The sequence below is a fragment of the Lonchura striata genome, chromosome 1 (assembly GCF_050655825.1).
Source record: "Lonchura striata isolate lonStrDom1 chromosome 1, ASM5065582v1, whole genome shotgun sequence".
Classification (NCBI taxonomy): Eukaryota; Metazoa; Chordata; class Aves; order Passeriformes; family Estrildidae; genus Lonchura; species Lonchura striata.
In genome coordinates, this window is record NC_140703.1 from 30270521 (window position 1) to 30285176 (window position 14656).

The 14656-nt window shown below is 40.9% G+C and overlaps 1 long non-coding RNA gene across 1 annotated transcript in view; it reads left to right on the forward strand.

Annotated features, from left to right (window-relative positions):
* LOC146768631 (uncharacterized) overlaps positions 1–13013 on the forward strand; it is a 33936-nt gene extending 20923 nt beyond the window's left edge. The window contains exons 3-4 of the long non-coding RNA XR_014953173.1: positions 11668–11844; positions 12878–13013. This is a non-coding gene — a long non-coding RNA (uncharacterized LOC146768631). The remainder of the gene's footprint in view (positions 1–11667; positions 11845–12877) is intronic.
* The last annotated feature ends 1643 nt before the right edge of the window (positions 13014–14656 follow it).

The following is a 14656-nucleotide window of genomic DNA, read 5'->3' on the forward strand; positions in this document are numbered from 1 at the left end:
TTTGTCAAACGGAATTAAAACATTTCATGAAGGGGCAGTTCAGCTTTAATTTATGTCCACAAGAGTTACTATGTGCCTTGTGGACATTTTAATTTATAGCCATCATACTCCCATAATGCATCATAATTGTCTCTCTCATTAAATTTTTGCAATGTACTCTGAGAGTCAGATGGCCACAAAACATCACAGGACTCTGGCTGGGAACTTCATCGACCGAGCAAATGATGTATCACCCTCATGAGGCACCACAGCAGTTCCAAGGGACCCACAGTTATATCAAACCAGGCTGAAGCTAAACTTTTGCTGAGAAAGGACACATTTGCTTTTAGTAAAAACATTACTGTTTCAACATTTCTTCCAGATGTGTATCCAAAATAAATGTTGATACCAGAACTTTCTGTAGAACAAAACATATAAATTTTGACAACTTCTCTGTCTAACAAATAAGTTCTACCTTCAAGGCTTTAAGCACTTTTCCCTCTTTGTTACACAGGAGCCTGCACTGTAATTTCTGATGTAGCAAAGCATCAGTGTCTTGCCATCTAGGTAGAATTAAATGACTTGGGTAGGGAGTATGAGGGGAATCTGTTGAGTTTTAAAAAAATCTTGAAACTTCTCCCCATGGCGATGAGAAACAATAGATCAGAGGAACCACAGCACAGACTGATAAATAGTAAAGGATGTTTCTAACACTGAAAAATAATTATAAACCATGACAGTTAAGATTTTAATTTCAAAATATTGGGAATTTCAGAGTCACAATTGCCTTTGTGAGTCTATGCCTGATAGCTGCATTCTGGTAAGGTCTTTAATTTCATCAGCGCACAACACAGGACATAAAGCTTGGAAAATATTTACATTACAGCTCTGGACTGAATATATTCAGGCATAGAAATGTAACATATCTTGGAGTGATGCTGCAAGGAGACAGAGATCGTCATGGGACGAGTGCTCAGGTGATGATGGATCATACAGCTGGTTATGACCTAAGTGTCAGGAGTCTGTGGCATAAACCCTGGACACAGGACAAAGGATTTTGACTCTGGTCAACTTTGCATGAAATTACAGGAATCCAGTATGGAATTACATAGGTTGGCCTTCAGAGAGGACACCATCACCAAGACCTTTTCTTTTATTGGAAATAATAAGGCAGACTTAAGGTAAGATTTTCAGGATGGCCTCTACCAAGGCTTGTGCTCCACAAGAGAAAAGGCAAGAGTGGTCACCACTGCCAGTATCACTTAGGATATGAGAGGTATGGACAGTGTATGCAGAGGCTGTATTGAATCACAGTGAAAAACCAGAACAGTGATTTTGTCTGGGCTTAGGATTAAGGGACTTTCCACTTACATGGCTTTCATTTTTCATTAGGCTGTCAAGGGACAGGATGGTTGTGTCACTGAAATACAGAGATACAGGCTTCAGGCAGCACCAGGTGTAGGATTATGCACAACACCTGACTGCCCTTTCCAGAGCAAAGTGTTGACATCCCAGTGTGAGAATACCTTGGTCCAGTGTCTGGTTCTCTCTGTCCTTGAAGGAACTATCCTAGTTGGATAAGTTAGCTACATGTAATTGAGAATTGTGTCAGATCTAATGCCCCTTTAAGGTCTCACTGAGGACTGCTGTGAGGCAGCAGGCCTATGTTTAGAAGACCTTGTTATGAGACTTATTTTGCCAGCAGAAGTGATGAGGTTTGCTGTATCAAAATTAGTGCGAGCTCTGGGTGCTGCCTTCTGCTGGCCCAGAGTCCTATATACTTGCTGCTTGTGACCTCCACATAAAACACCAGCTGTCTTCCCCTTCTCTTTGACTCTTCAAGATCATTAGAACACAAAATACCAGTCAGTTGAAGCCTGTTTGGTGCCATTCCCACTTTCTCTGGTGATGTATCCAGAGCACCTCAGGTGTGCAAGCCATGCTGACTCTCACCCAATCCTTTGCCTTCCATCTCAAAGCCTTTACTGGTCTGTGTCTGTTTTTACTTAAAAGACTGTCTGGTATTGTCATTGATGCCCAAAGTATGTCAATGAGGAATGTTGGAAAACTGCCCTGTAGATATCCCCGAAACACTGTCACTGAAGAAGAGGATCACGGAGCTTGCTAGCAGAGACCCAGTGAGTCAGGTGTGCATTCCTAGACTAAGGGAACACCAGTTCTTTCCACTTCGTACCACATAATTCCAAAACAAATAGGGAAGACCACTAATTCTGGAATGAGAAGTGAGTAGAGGGAAAACTCTATTCTCCTTCTCAGCTTGCTACCAGCCTGAAGTGGTCACAGAATGGAATAGGTCTGGATTTTGCATTTTAATAGTCATTTTGTGTTGTATAGACTTGGATATGTCAAAGGAAGGACATCTTCCAGAGAGATCCTTTTTTATCTGTCACAGTTGGTTTGTGAACTTGCACCAACTGGCTCCATGTGTTGCTCTGTTTGGCACCTCCCTGGAGGAGGAGGAGGAGGAGGAGGAGGAGGAGGAGGAGGAGGAGGAGGAGGAATCCCCTTCCAGTCCTCTCCCAGGAGATGACCTCCATTCTTGAGAAGGACAGGGATTAACTGAGCCAGCAGAGCATGTGGATAACGCAGCTGGGGAGCACAGGGAGTGCTGCATGGCTTCAGTAGTGAGCACTGTGGGAAGGAAGGAAAAGGCCTGGAGAACACAAGAGGGGCTGGAGCACACAAGGTAGTGCCATGCCTGGTGAGCACCACCTTGCTGGTTAAAATAAGTGGTTTGAATTAAAGGCAATTATAATTAATTTTAGATGGATTGGTGTGCAGAATTGGTGTTCTAGGCTTATGAAGAGTGTCTTAGTACTGGAAAAGCAAAAAGAAAAGGTGAAGGAAAATGAGAAAATTGAGTTGGCTATGATGATAATACAAGAGTTTTATATTGATGTCATATATAGTTTATGTAGATGCATACACACATGCTGTAGCACATACAGGAGATACATATACACATCCTGGATTTTATGCAAAATAAGAAAAATTTCAGATAGCCAAGCTGTTCTGATGGATCTAAGATGTCCAGTGCAGATTGACTTACTCAGTATTTGTACTTGCTAATGCCAAAATCCCACATGCTGCCACCTGACTGTAAGCAAAACATAAATAAAAATAAAGCACAGAAATGAAAACAAAATTACCTTTGGTTAGCAAAAAATTACTCATAGGTCACACCCTGATGTGCTGCTGAAGTTGTGCCTCTTGGAATGTGGAATTTTCTTGGAGAATGGTTGGCTGGTAGCTGTGATCTGTGCACAAAACTGACCATCACGAGAAGAATCTTGGTCAAAATCGTCATAACAATCATACCAGGCACCATAATGTAAAGACATCTAAAAACTAAAAGCAATATTTTCCTCTGAAAGGAAGCCAAAAGCCTGTGCAGTTCCTAGAGAACAAAACCTGGAAAGCAGCCCAAAAAAAAGACCTATTGCATTGGTGTAGTGTACTGGTATATTGGGTACAGTCCGATGGTAGCTTAGTCAAACAGTAACCATGAAAGTTTAAGTATCTTAAAATTAAATTATCTGACTACTTTGCAGTCAAGGTTTTTTCAAGCGAATCAGGGAGCTTTCTGAATAGTGGATTTAATTTCTCAAATTTTGAGGAATTGGAAGGATTCCAATGAAACATTAAGATGCTAGTCTGCTGACATTTTAAAGAGATAAATGGCATAACAGGGGAAGTTATAGGTCAGTTAGGATGATATTGATGCTGGGAAAAAATAGCAGTGGGACACAATCAAAAAGCAGTTAAAGTACAAGAATTCAATGAGTGTTAGTGAGGTTGCAGAGAAAAGGGATTCTACTAAAATAAATTCACTTTTTTCATTGAAAAAATTGTGTTGCTGGCTGACAAATCTAATTCTGTTAAGGTAGGTTTCAATTCCTTCCAAATGGACTTTGAAATATTTCGGATTCTGATAAAAAGCTAGTAACCTGCCAAAGCACTATTCCACATATTAAAGAAATCAGAAATGAATGAAGTGACTGAAAACTGTATTTACAAGTGGGGAATTGTCAGTAAAGGGGTGTGTGTTTCTAATGTGGTCTATCACTGTTGAGTATTTTCACTGATAGTCTCAAAGTAAGCATAAAAAGTCTTTCTAATTAAGGTAGCTCATTGCACAAGATTTATGGTATAGTAAATAAGGATGAAAGTTTCTGATGGATGCAAAGAAAATTGGGTAACTTTTAGGCTGAAAATATTTGAATATACATGTGTATATTGAACTAATATATATACAGCAACCAAAGAAATGTGTGTGTGATGACACAATTTGGAGCAGTGCCAGTGTGAATCCCAAGAAGAATATCCATGGTGGGGGCTGGGAAGTGCTCTCAGAGCAGCTGTAGTGGGACTATTTCAGGGAGTGTTTTGGAATTACACCTCTGGGGAAACTGCTAAGCTGGGAAAGTTCCTGCGTTGTACAAGGTCAAACAGAAATCTCATGTCCCCAAAATCAGCTGTTCAGTTTGCCTGCTGAGAGCCTCCTGGCAGGCAGGCAAAGGTTCTGCTCAGGTGAGTTGGAAAGGAAGCTGTGAGAAAGCCTTCTTTGAGAGAGCACAGGCAGTGTGATAATATTGCCAGATAATTTCTACCTTCTTAGGAGAAAAGTGGCCTTTATATGTAGATCATGTTTTTAGCAGGGAAACCTGGAAATTCAGGAGGAAGGAAAGGCCAGCATGAATTGAGCAGGGATAATGGTCAGCTTGAAAGACTGGGAAGACTTAATTTGTACTTCATGGAATATATCTTTGTTGGACCTGTAATATATATATATATATATATATATATATATATATATATATATATATATATGATCTCTGGAAAGCTATGGAGTAAGGAGGTGAAAATTCATTGTGTCAGCTATAAGCCACCTTGCTCATCCTGGTGATGGCTGCTAAAAGGCCAAAAAAGAAACAGGCAGGTAGATTATGGGGAAAGACATCTGAACAACTGTTTTCCTGTGTGTGAAGCTGTGTCTTCATGTGGAATAAAGTTGTTGAAGACCCTTGGACATGGCGTTAGATTTGTGTCCCAGTAGGCACCAGATTCATTAAACAGAAGGTTTCTGTGTTGGCAAAGGCAGGTGATTCCATTGCTGATGGGAGCCTGTGTTGTTACAAACTCTTAGGAAGAAAAACATTATCTTTGGCTGATAGCCTAACATGAAAGGCTGCATTTTGAAAGTGGCATTGACCTGCCCTTGAAACTTGCACCTGCTGTTCTGCAAGCACAGAGTTGCTGGGCAGAGATTTACTCTCTTCCATTTCTATAATTTGATTTTGCAGGCAGAGATACAGCCAGGCCCTTAATGCAGTAAAAAGTTCACAAACACACAGATTATGCTGCACACGGGCTTATTGTGTTTGAATTTTATGGCATATTTGGCTTTTGATTTCAAAGTAATTTATACCCCAAACTTGCACATGACTCACATGAGCATGTGAAAATTCACAAGCTAGTTTTTAAATGTCTTCCAGTGTTTGCATTTCATTCTGTCAAATGAACCATATGAGAATTTGCTGGTAAATCCAAATCGGATGGGATGCTTTGATTTGTGTCCTGCTAGACTGCTCTGTGACCACATGGGAAGAACTATCCAGGTAAAAAACAACTCTGGTTAATTTCTGGCAAAGGGTTTGTGTCAGATGACAAAAATGGTTGTAAGAAAGACAGACTTCCAGATGAGTGAAGAAACCAAATCTGTTCAGTTTAGAAGGGAGAGATGGAGTAGGTGAAATGATAATAGGAGCAAAGGGCATCCCTGAATTTAAATATCAGCTTCAGATTTGAAGATTTGTCATGTAGTTCTTAATGAATCTATAGTGGCCACAAAAACATCTGAGACTGTGTGAATGAAAAGTTAAATGAAATTCAAAATCAAGCATGCTAAAGGGCAATACTCTCAAGCACACAGTGTGATTCTTGGGGATGGCTTCATGCAGGGCCAGGAGCTGGACTAGAGGATCCTTTTGGGTCCCTTCCAAATGAGCATATTCTGTGATTCCATGAAGTTATGGTGGAAAATAATATTTTTAACTCTTTTAATAATGTTTTATGAACTCCTTTTCTACTGATAGAAACTAGGAAGGTGCTTTTCCCATCATTGCATTTCACAGGCTTGTCTACAGAAAAGACACCAGGGCACATGTCATTCCCATTTGGTCAGGTGTGAAAATGGTCATGTGCGTCCAGAAGGAACTAGAAAAGTAAGAATTTTAACATTCAATAACCAAGCATCATTTTATGGTTCCTTGAGATACTTTTGTCTGAAATACCCATTTGTAAACAAACAGAATTCTTGCTGCTTCTGCTTTAGTTGCATTGTCATATTGTAGTTTTATCCAAAACTTTCAAAAACCAAATGTGATCAAAGTCACAAATTTTTTAGTCTTTCCATATTGAACCCTACAACTTTCTTCCTTTTCAGAGCATTTTTGTGGCAAAGCTGCAGATGTTGATACGATTGCCTGAACTCTTCAGGCCTTCCCTTAGGATGGAGTTCTTGTTTTTCCAAAACAGACACAGTGCACACAACACCTCATCACATAGTCAGCTATGCCTTCAATTTTATAGCAAATAACAAAGCTTTTACTGGAAAGCAATCTCGTCATATAAACAGTAGCTAAAAACATATGTAACTGTCCAAACACTTTGGAATTATCTATTAAAGTAGACTTCGACTTGCTGAAAGAGCAATACATAGAAATTCTGAGACCTCTAAACTTCTGGTGTGATTTAAATCCATTGCATGATACATACCAGTGCAATGTCTGCCTAATACTGTGGCCTTATCAAGTCTGTTGCCCATTCACATTCTCTGGAAGCCTGGGATGATAGCAAAACATATGTAGGCATCTTTTCTGAGTAGCCTGCCAGATTAAAATGTTGCCAGTTCTGATACACACATGTGCTATATGGAAGTTCAGAAAAGATCTTTGGGCAAACTATCAGAGATGTCACATCAAGCTCTCAATGATGGATGTCTCTAAAGCAGAAAATCTGATAAGTTATGGCACTTTTACTGTAGATTCACAGACCCTGCAGAGTGATATGTTTGAAAAGGGATGAACAAGCCACACCAGGATTGCCAACAGAGTGGTATAACAAAAAATACAAAAACAGCCCAACCATTCATGGGGTGACAGATCAGACTGTTGCACTATAGGTTGTGGCCAGCAAAGTTATTGTCATAGAGTTGAGCATCTTCACATTTGGAAAGTTAAAATAAATTATGCTAAACTCATCCTTATTATTATAAACAAATTAATAATGTAAATGCAAACATGTAGCAGTGATACACACAATGTATTTTATGTAGCACAATGTATAACTATATTTACACTACCTTGATATAAAATAGGGTTTAGAAAATTTCTTGTATATAATTCAATTGGATATCAAAAAGAGGAAGAAAATATGCTAAAGAGTCTTTTACTGTGAGATGGAGTAAGTCAGCTGCCTGAAAATGCTCAGAACTTAAAGCAACAGGCCATGGAACAGAAAGGAAAACTAGTGCAAAACCAGGAAGAAAATGGCTTGCTGCAAGGTAGAAAGGATACAATTTATTGTAGGTAACAGCCAAATGTGGAAACAACTTTGAAAGAGTTTCAGAAGAAGAGTGAAAGACATTTATGACAAACATTTATCTAAAGTGTCTGTTGCTTGTCTCAAATCTGTTTAGGTATCATAAATTGGAGGTGACATTCTCTGGATGTTAAAAATTGGAGTAGAAAACCAATGGGAAGAACTAGTACCTTCTGATGACCAAGAAAATAGTCTTGTAGGATATGTCCACACAAACCAAAAGACAGGCACGTGCATTTGTTTCTGAGAAGTTCTGTACTCTCTGACTGCATTTTGTCACACCACTCACCATGAGGGACAGAGGAGCTCCTCATGTTCAGTTTGACTCCTGCAAACTTTTGCTCATGATTGTGTGTTGCCACTCAGGTCTGTGTGCATACCAATCTCTCTAGATGTCTTTGTGGACCTGGACAGATTTTGCTGTTGTTGTTGTTGTTCCTAGAACGGCATCTTGGTGTCGCTTGTAGTGCTTGGCCACTTGTACCTCTAGAGTTAGTTGAACGCATGACTTCTGCAAGAGAGGGGAAGACAGGTGATGAACTTAGAGCAGGAAAGAGATTTCTCCCTAGAAGGGAGAGGGGGTTACACAGCACAGCTGCAGCAAACCCTGAGCAATCTGATTTGTTCTCACAGATGTCTCTGCTTAAGCAGAGGCTTGGGCTGAAACTTTCAAGTTGTTAGGATTCTAGGTCATGGTCACATAATTATCAAGGGACACCAATTTACAACCTTCCAGGTTCCAGCTCCTGGGCACACTCTGATTATGACCTGATTGCATGTCTAGATGACAGCTGGTATTCACCAACCTTATCCAAGCCTGATTTCTTTAGAATAAGGGAGATGTGATGTGCCTCAGGAGTTCCCCTGCTCTGCATAATGTGAGGGTTTTAGGGCAAAGGAGCCTATTGCAGGGAGAAGCACCCAGAAGTGCTCAGCACCTCAAATGCTGTTCAGAAACTCCTCCCAAACACTGTTAACTTCCACACTGACTCAAGCAAGGGTCAGTAATATTTGCTGAAGCTGAATTTGTCACTCTCACCAGATACGCTGGCAGTTCTGCCTGTGAAGGCCCCAAGAAGAAGCCTCTACTGGTTCACCAGCAGGCAATTGTGCTGGTGCTGAGTGCTGGTGAAGATTAGGAAGCAAAGTAGGAACAGACTGTCTTTGGCTCCAAAGGAGCCTGTCAAGCATCTGAATCTTGTATCTAGCCCATTTTCTACTGCCCCTGAGCCCCCCACCCTGACTACCTCCCATCTTCTGACTGCTGAGCTCCACTGCTCTTGTGCAAAGCTGCAACCCATTTAAATCAATTCTGACACCTAACACCTCTCTGTTTTCTCAGCCTGCCTGCCCCAAATATTTCCCTCCAGCCTTGACAGAACGGGTATTCACAGGGCAGCTCCAGAATAACAAGTTTCCATTTTTTGAGATGGTTGTATGGGGAGCTTTGTGGTGTGGCACTTGGCCAACGGGTGATCATTTAGCCAGGGTAGCTCACTACTGGGTAGTTAATTTGACATGCTGAACAGAGTGGTTGGGCTCTCTCTGAAGCCCAGTCAGACACTTCTGGGTTCCCAATATTAAATTATGCCTGATGTGCAACGCCAAAATATCGGCACTTGCGTGCAAACCTTGACTTCAGGGATGTTCATCATCCCAGCAGTGGCTCATTTGCTCCAACACAATCAATTTTCTCCAGCAGTCACTGGGACCATTACCTGCTTTACAGAGAGATGTGAGTTGCATTAGGCTGTCCACAACCTCTGCATCACTAAGTTGGGAAAAATAAAAAGGTGAAGACATAATGGCGACAAATAGTGCTAACAAACCCATAAATATAAGGCTGGGAAGAGCAGGTCCTTTCTCATTGGTAACAGCCCAGGATTCTGGATTGACTCCTTTCCCAGGAAATATATCAAGTGTAGAAATGAGAGCATGGTTGCAGAGATGGATTCCCATTTTACACATGCTCCTTCTCCATCTCATTTAGGGCTTGGACTGAATAATCATTATCACCACATGGTAGCTATCAGGGACTAGCTGACACATTATAAAAACCTAATGTAGCCAGTGCACATTGGAGTCTTTGCCAGCACCTGAATTGTTTGCCAGAACACTTTTTAGATAGACTGTTCTTGTGGTATTTGTATCACTGGCAAGAACCACAAACAGAGGAAATCTGGAAAACATTTCTCAGGCATAAAAAAAAAAAAATCTGTGAAGTGCTGTGGAGTCTAAGATGGTACTGAAATTCTGGTTTCTTATTCAAATGTAGAGCCTGGGAGTCTTTTGGAGGATCAGAACAGTATTTCTCACTTTCTGATTGTGTTAGAAACTACAATTGCTTGGTCTTAGTCATTTATTTTCCCTGCAATTTTTGGACTACTCCTCTCCCAGAGCCTGCGCTTTGGCATTGCTGTCCTTCTAACTGAGGAAACAGGAGAATTGTGCTTACTGAACTCAACTGCTTGAAAACCAGGGGAAAAATACTATAAATAAATTATTTTAATAAATTAAAAATAACTATTAATAAAAAATATACTCTTCTGTGTCACATGGCACTGGCCTATCCTGTCTCAGTGCTGTCCCCAAACTGCATGCAACATCCTGAGGTCTCGAGGGAGCATTTGCTATCTGATTAGGCCGTTGCATATTAGGATGACAACTGGAACATAAACCAAAATAGCCATAAAGGAAACAGAACCATCCCTCTGGAATAGATTTCCACTGCCATTCATATCCATCTCACACAGAGCTAGTTGTGCAAAGTGCTGTAACAAGACTGCTAGAGCCCCGCGATGCCAAACAGAGAAAAATCTGTCTCTCGATAAACACAGTTGGGATCTATAGTGCCCATTCACCAGAAAAGTCTGATATTTCAAAATATTTTTTCATGCTATTGAATGGGTGACAAAATACAGTTTGCCATTGCACCAGAAGTATCGAGACGTCCTGACTGACTTTTGCCCGACATTTCTTACTGAGATGAATGCTTTTCCACAGAACAAAAATGTAGTTTTTTTATTAAAAATAAAAAAAAAAAGGGAACGGGAATGTTTCCACAGCAAGGGCCAGTTCATCTGTTTTTTGCAAGGCCTCAGGAGTTGTGGCAGACCTCTTGGGACCCTCTGTGTCACCTCGGCATCCTTTGTGGGACAAGATCTGAATTGAATTTCCTCTTGCCGTTGCTCTGCTATGATTCTCTCAGGCACTTTAATTTTGGTGAAAAAATACTTGATTGATTTGAATTGCTTCTCTTACTTTTGGGAATATTTATATTTTCTCCCCTTCCTGGGCAAAGAGAAATTTGCCAAACATCTCCAGCAAATTTTGTGGGAATGCTAATGTAAAATCCCTTCAATCAATTGTGTAGAAATGAAAGGATCTACCCTGTAAAACCCTGTGGTCAGGTAACTTTCTATGAGAAATTTGAGCCTGGCATTCCTTTGAGTTGTGCTTGATCGAGTTAAATGCATAATTTTTGTTTCTTTAGTTTTTATTCACTTCATTAAAAATTTACAGTAGAAAATGACATCTTTCATAATAATCCAATGGACTACTGTAGAGTTAGTAAGGCTCTGCCTTCTAAAACATGCAAAGAACTGGGAATGGAAGGAATGTTTAATTGGATTGCTAAAAATGCCATGTGGCAGAATATAAGGAGGAAAGAGAAGGAAAATGCACAGGACTCAAGAGCAGGAGGGTTCCAAGCAAGGATAGCAGTGCATCCAAATAGAAAATACATATATTTTGCTAGAAGAGTGTCAAATTCCAAGCTGAGAATTCCTGTCTCTTGATCCCATGGATTGCACATGCATTTTGGCCACAAGGTGCCCAGTGCTTTAGAATGTTTTTCTGTCATCTCCACAAAAAGTGATCCCTGAAATTTCCATCCTCTGTCCCAGGACTGTGCAGACACATTTATAGCACAGCTAATGAGAAATACTAGAGTAGACCCTCATTCCTTTATGTTGGGATGCACCCATGGCTCCCATTTTAGGACTTTATAATAATTCTGTGATCACAACTGCTTTAGCCTGAGGCCAATGTTTCTCACCCTTGCAGGGATGCTGCTTCACAGCCAGTCCTTTCTTCTTGTTTCATATATTTGAATGGTCTCCTTCAATGGCTTCCTCTGAAGAAGATAATCCCACCCCTTTGGATCTTCCAGTTCAATGGAACTGGATTTTCCATCAGGAAAAATTCAATGCCTCTGGCTGGCAACAGAGCTGTATTTGTAAGGTAAGCAAAGAGTGAGAATGTTTGGAGGAAGCAACCTGAGAGAATCATCAGAATGGTCCTGCCTTGTTCTCCTTTTTCTAAAACATGTAAATTTAATGCCGGTGGAGGTAGGATTTGGGCTTTTGGCTTGCAGGAGAGCCGTTTGTGCTACTATGTCTTATCAGACCTGGGGAAAAAGAAGAAAAAAAAAAGAATTTAACGTTCATAAAACTCAGGAGGAAAACAGAAACTACCTGCGTCCTTAATGACTGACTGCAATTGCCACCTGGGTCCCCTGCTGGGTGTTAAGTGACCATGGAAATGCACACCATGGTCACACTGAGTGGGAGCTGAGAAGCTGAGGAGTGCTGTGCTGACATGGCCCTTCCCCTGTGTGGCTGGAGGCATTTGACACCTAATCGTTTTTGATCCAAGCAGATCACCTTTCTGGGAAGTTGCTTTATCACTGGCAAATACGAGGCAATATGTAACCAAGGTGTCTGGCAGGCTGTGGACTGTGGAGGTGACTGGAAGTGCTGGTGCTCAGATGGAGGTGGGAGAGCAGCCTGTTCTCAGATGAAGTGCTCTTAATGCGAGATTTTTGGTGCTCGCTCTTCAGTGTCTCCTGTCACTTCATGACTTACCACTTCCTTTTTCCTCAGGATTAATTTAATTTGAACATCAGGGTTTGCACCTTAACCTCCAGTCTGCAGGGAGTGGGAGAGGACCTACATCTCAGTAAAATGCTAGCAGTGGCTGATACCATAAATCAGAGGGATTTTAGAATCTGATGACAAACCGAATTCTTGTCAGAAAAGAGCAGAGCTGACCCCTCCCAAACTGTCATTGAAGCTGGGTCATAAAAATCACAGCTGTCACCAAAGCATGCCAGGCCTCTGTGGGACATGCCATCCTGGGGACTCATCTGCTGCTTCCATGGCCAAATTCCAAGCCCTCGGGCACATTCCACTTGACATTTTGTCACATCTCTTGCTGGTGCATCTGTTCGGGGTATTAACTCTTCCTAAATCATTTTTTCCCTTTTTTTTTTCAGGAAAAAATAAGACTATGGGAGATGGAGAGGTCTGAACAGTGGTCTGTGGCACAAAACAGAGCCCAAATGTTTAAAATTTGGCAGCATCTGGAGTAACTAATCCTGTAGGCAACGTTACTACAGCAACAACATCAGAAATATAACCTGTATTCAAATAAACTTCAAAAAACAAATTGAGCTCACATTTGTTCATGCAAAGCTACAAGAAATCTTCCCAGTTGTGTCCCTTTGAGCTTTGTCACAGACAGATCTATGTCTCCAAAGGAGATGGGTGAGCACCAAGTCAGACCATGGTGACTGTGGTTGACCCAAGGTGACTGCACACTCTGCAATGGCAAAGTGCAAGAGCAGAGATAGTGAGGCACCTTTCTCAAACCATCTGATGGGGTCCAAGCTCTGAGTTGCCTCTGTGTGTGTGAATCCAAGTTTCTCTATCCCACCTGGTCATGATAAGCAAGCACAGTCCGTGAAATTCCCAGCCACCTTGGCCAGCAGGGATGGCAGCAGAGAGGCTGTGTCTCCAGGCAGTGAACGGGCTGCAATGTGCTCCAGAGTCACTGCTCCAGAATCACAAAATTTGAATGTGTGTGGGATAAAGGTCAGCTGGTTTCACTAAGGATGGGGAATGACAGCCATCTGGCCTAGGAGAACAAGGAGAGTATTTGCTGGACATCTCATGTTACTAGTGACAAAACTTCTAAGAGTTTCTAAAAATAATATGTGCTAATTTCTTCACATGCAGTGTCCTGCATCCGGGATGAGATAGTTCAGTACCAACTCTGGACATTTATTAAGAGTTAATAAATTTATTATATTTAAATAAATATATAAATATATGTATATCTCATTTATTAGAAGTGAATAAATAACCTAAAGATAAATGTTAATAAATAAATACAGTCATAATAATAACAGCAATAACAGTAATAACAATAATAACAATGAAAATGACAACAACAACTGAATGATAAAAACTAATTTAAAAAAACCTAATACTCCCTCCACAAAGCCTTGCTTGAATATGGGTCTCTTTAACCACAAAACTGTAGAGTCTGAAGTGTTCCATGCACATTGTATTCCTGCTATAAAGACAAAATAAAATATGATATTATGGATGGAGTAGAAATTTTGCAGTCTGTAGTGAAGGAAGGCATTAGATAGAAGCTACCTTAATTAAGCAACAACTTTTTTTTTTAACTTTCTGAGTCATACTCTTTTCACAAATCCTGTGAATCTGGGAAAATTTGGAAGTTTTGGAGGATACATTTGCTTAAGGGTTCAGGAAAGGATAGAGCCATGGGAAAATTTTTGGAACTGACAAATGCCCATTTAGTTTCCAGGATGAGAGCCCACAATTTGTAAATCAGAGAAAGTCACTTGCATTGAACTTCTCAGTAAAAGACTTACCTCCCCTTGCCCTCAGTATGCTGCAAATGCCCTCAGTTCTGTAGAATTCTCTGAATGAGCAAGAGCTGAAAGCAAATTCAGTTCATCTGGATTTTTCCTTGCTCCCTCCAGGTATCAGAAGGGTGTTTCTCCTTGGTGTTCTTCTGACCAGACATGTTCTAGTGTGCTTTCAGGCTTTTGCTGTAAGAAGTAATGTTTATTTTCTTGCTTTGCTTTTTCCCAAGAGCTGAGAAACCAGAGAAAATAAAAGGCAGCTCTTTGAGTGGGAGCTGGTCTGTGCTCCAAAGCACTGCAGGTGCCTGGGTGTGACACCCTGTGTCCCTTTGCTCAGGGTCACAGTCCCTGGCTTGCTCGAGGTGCAAATGGGGATTC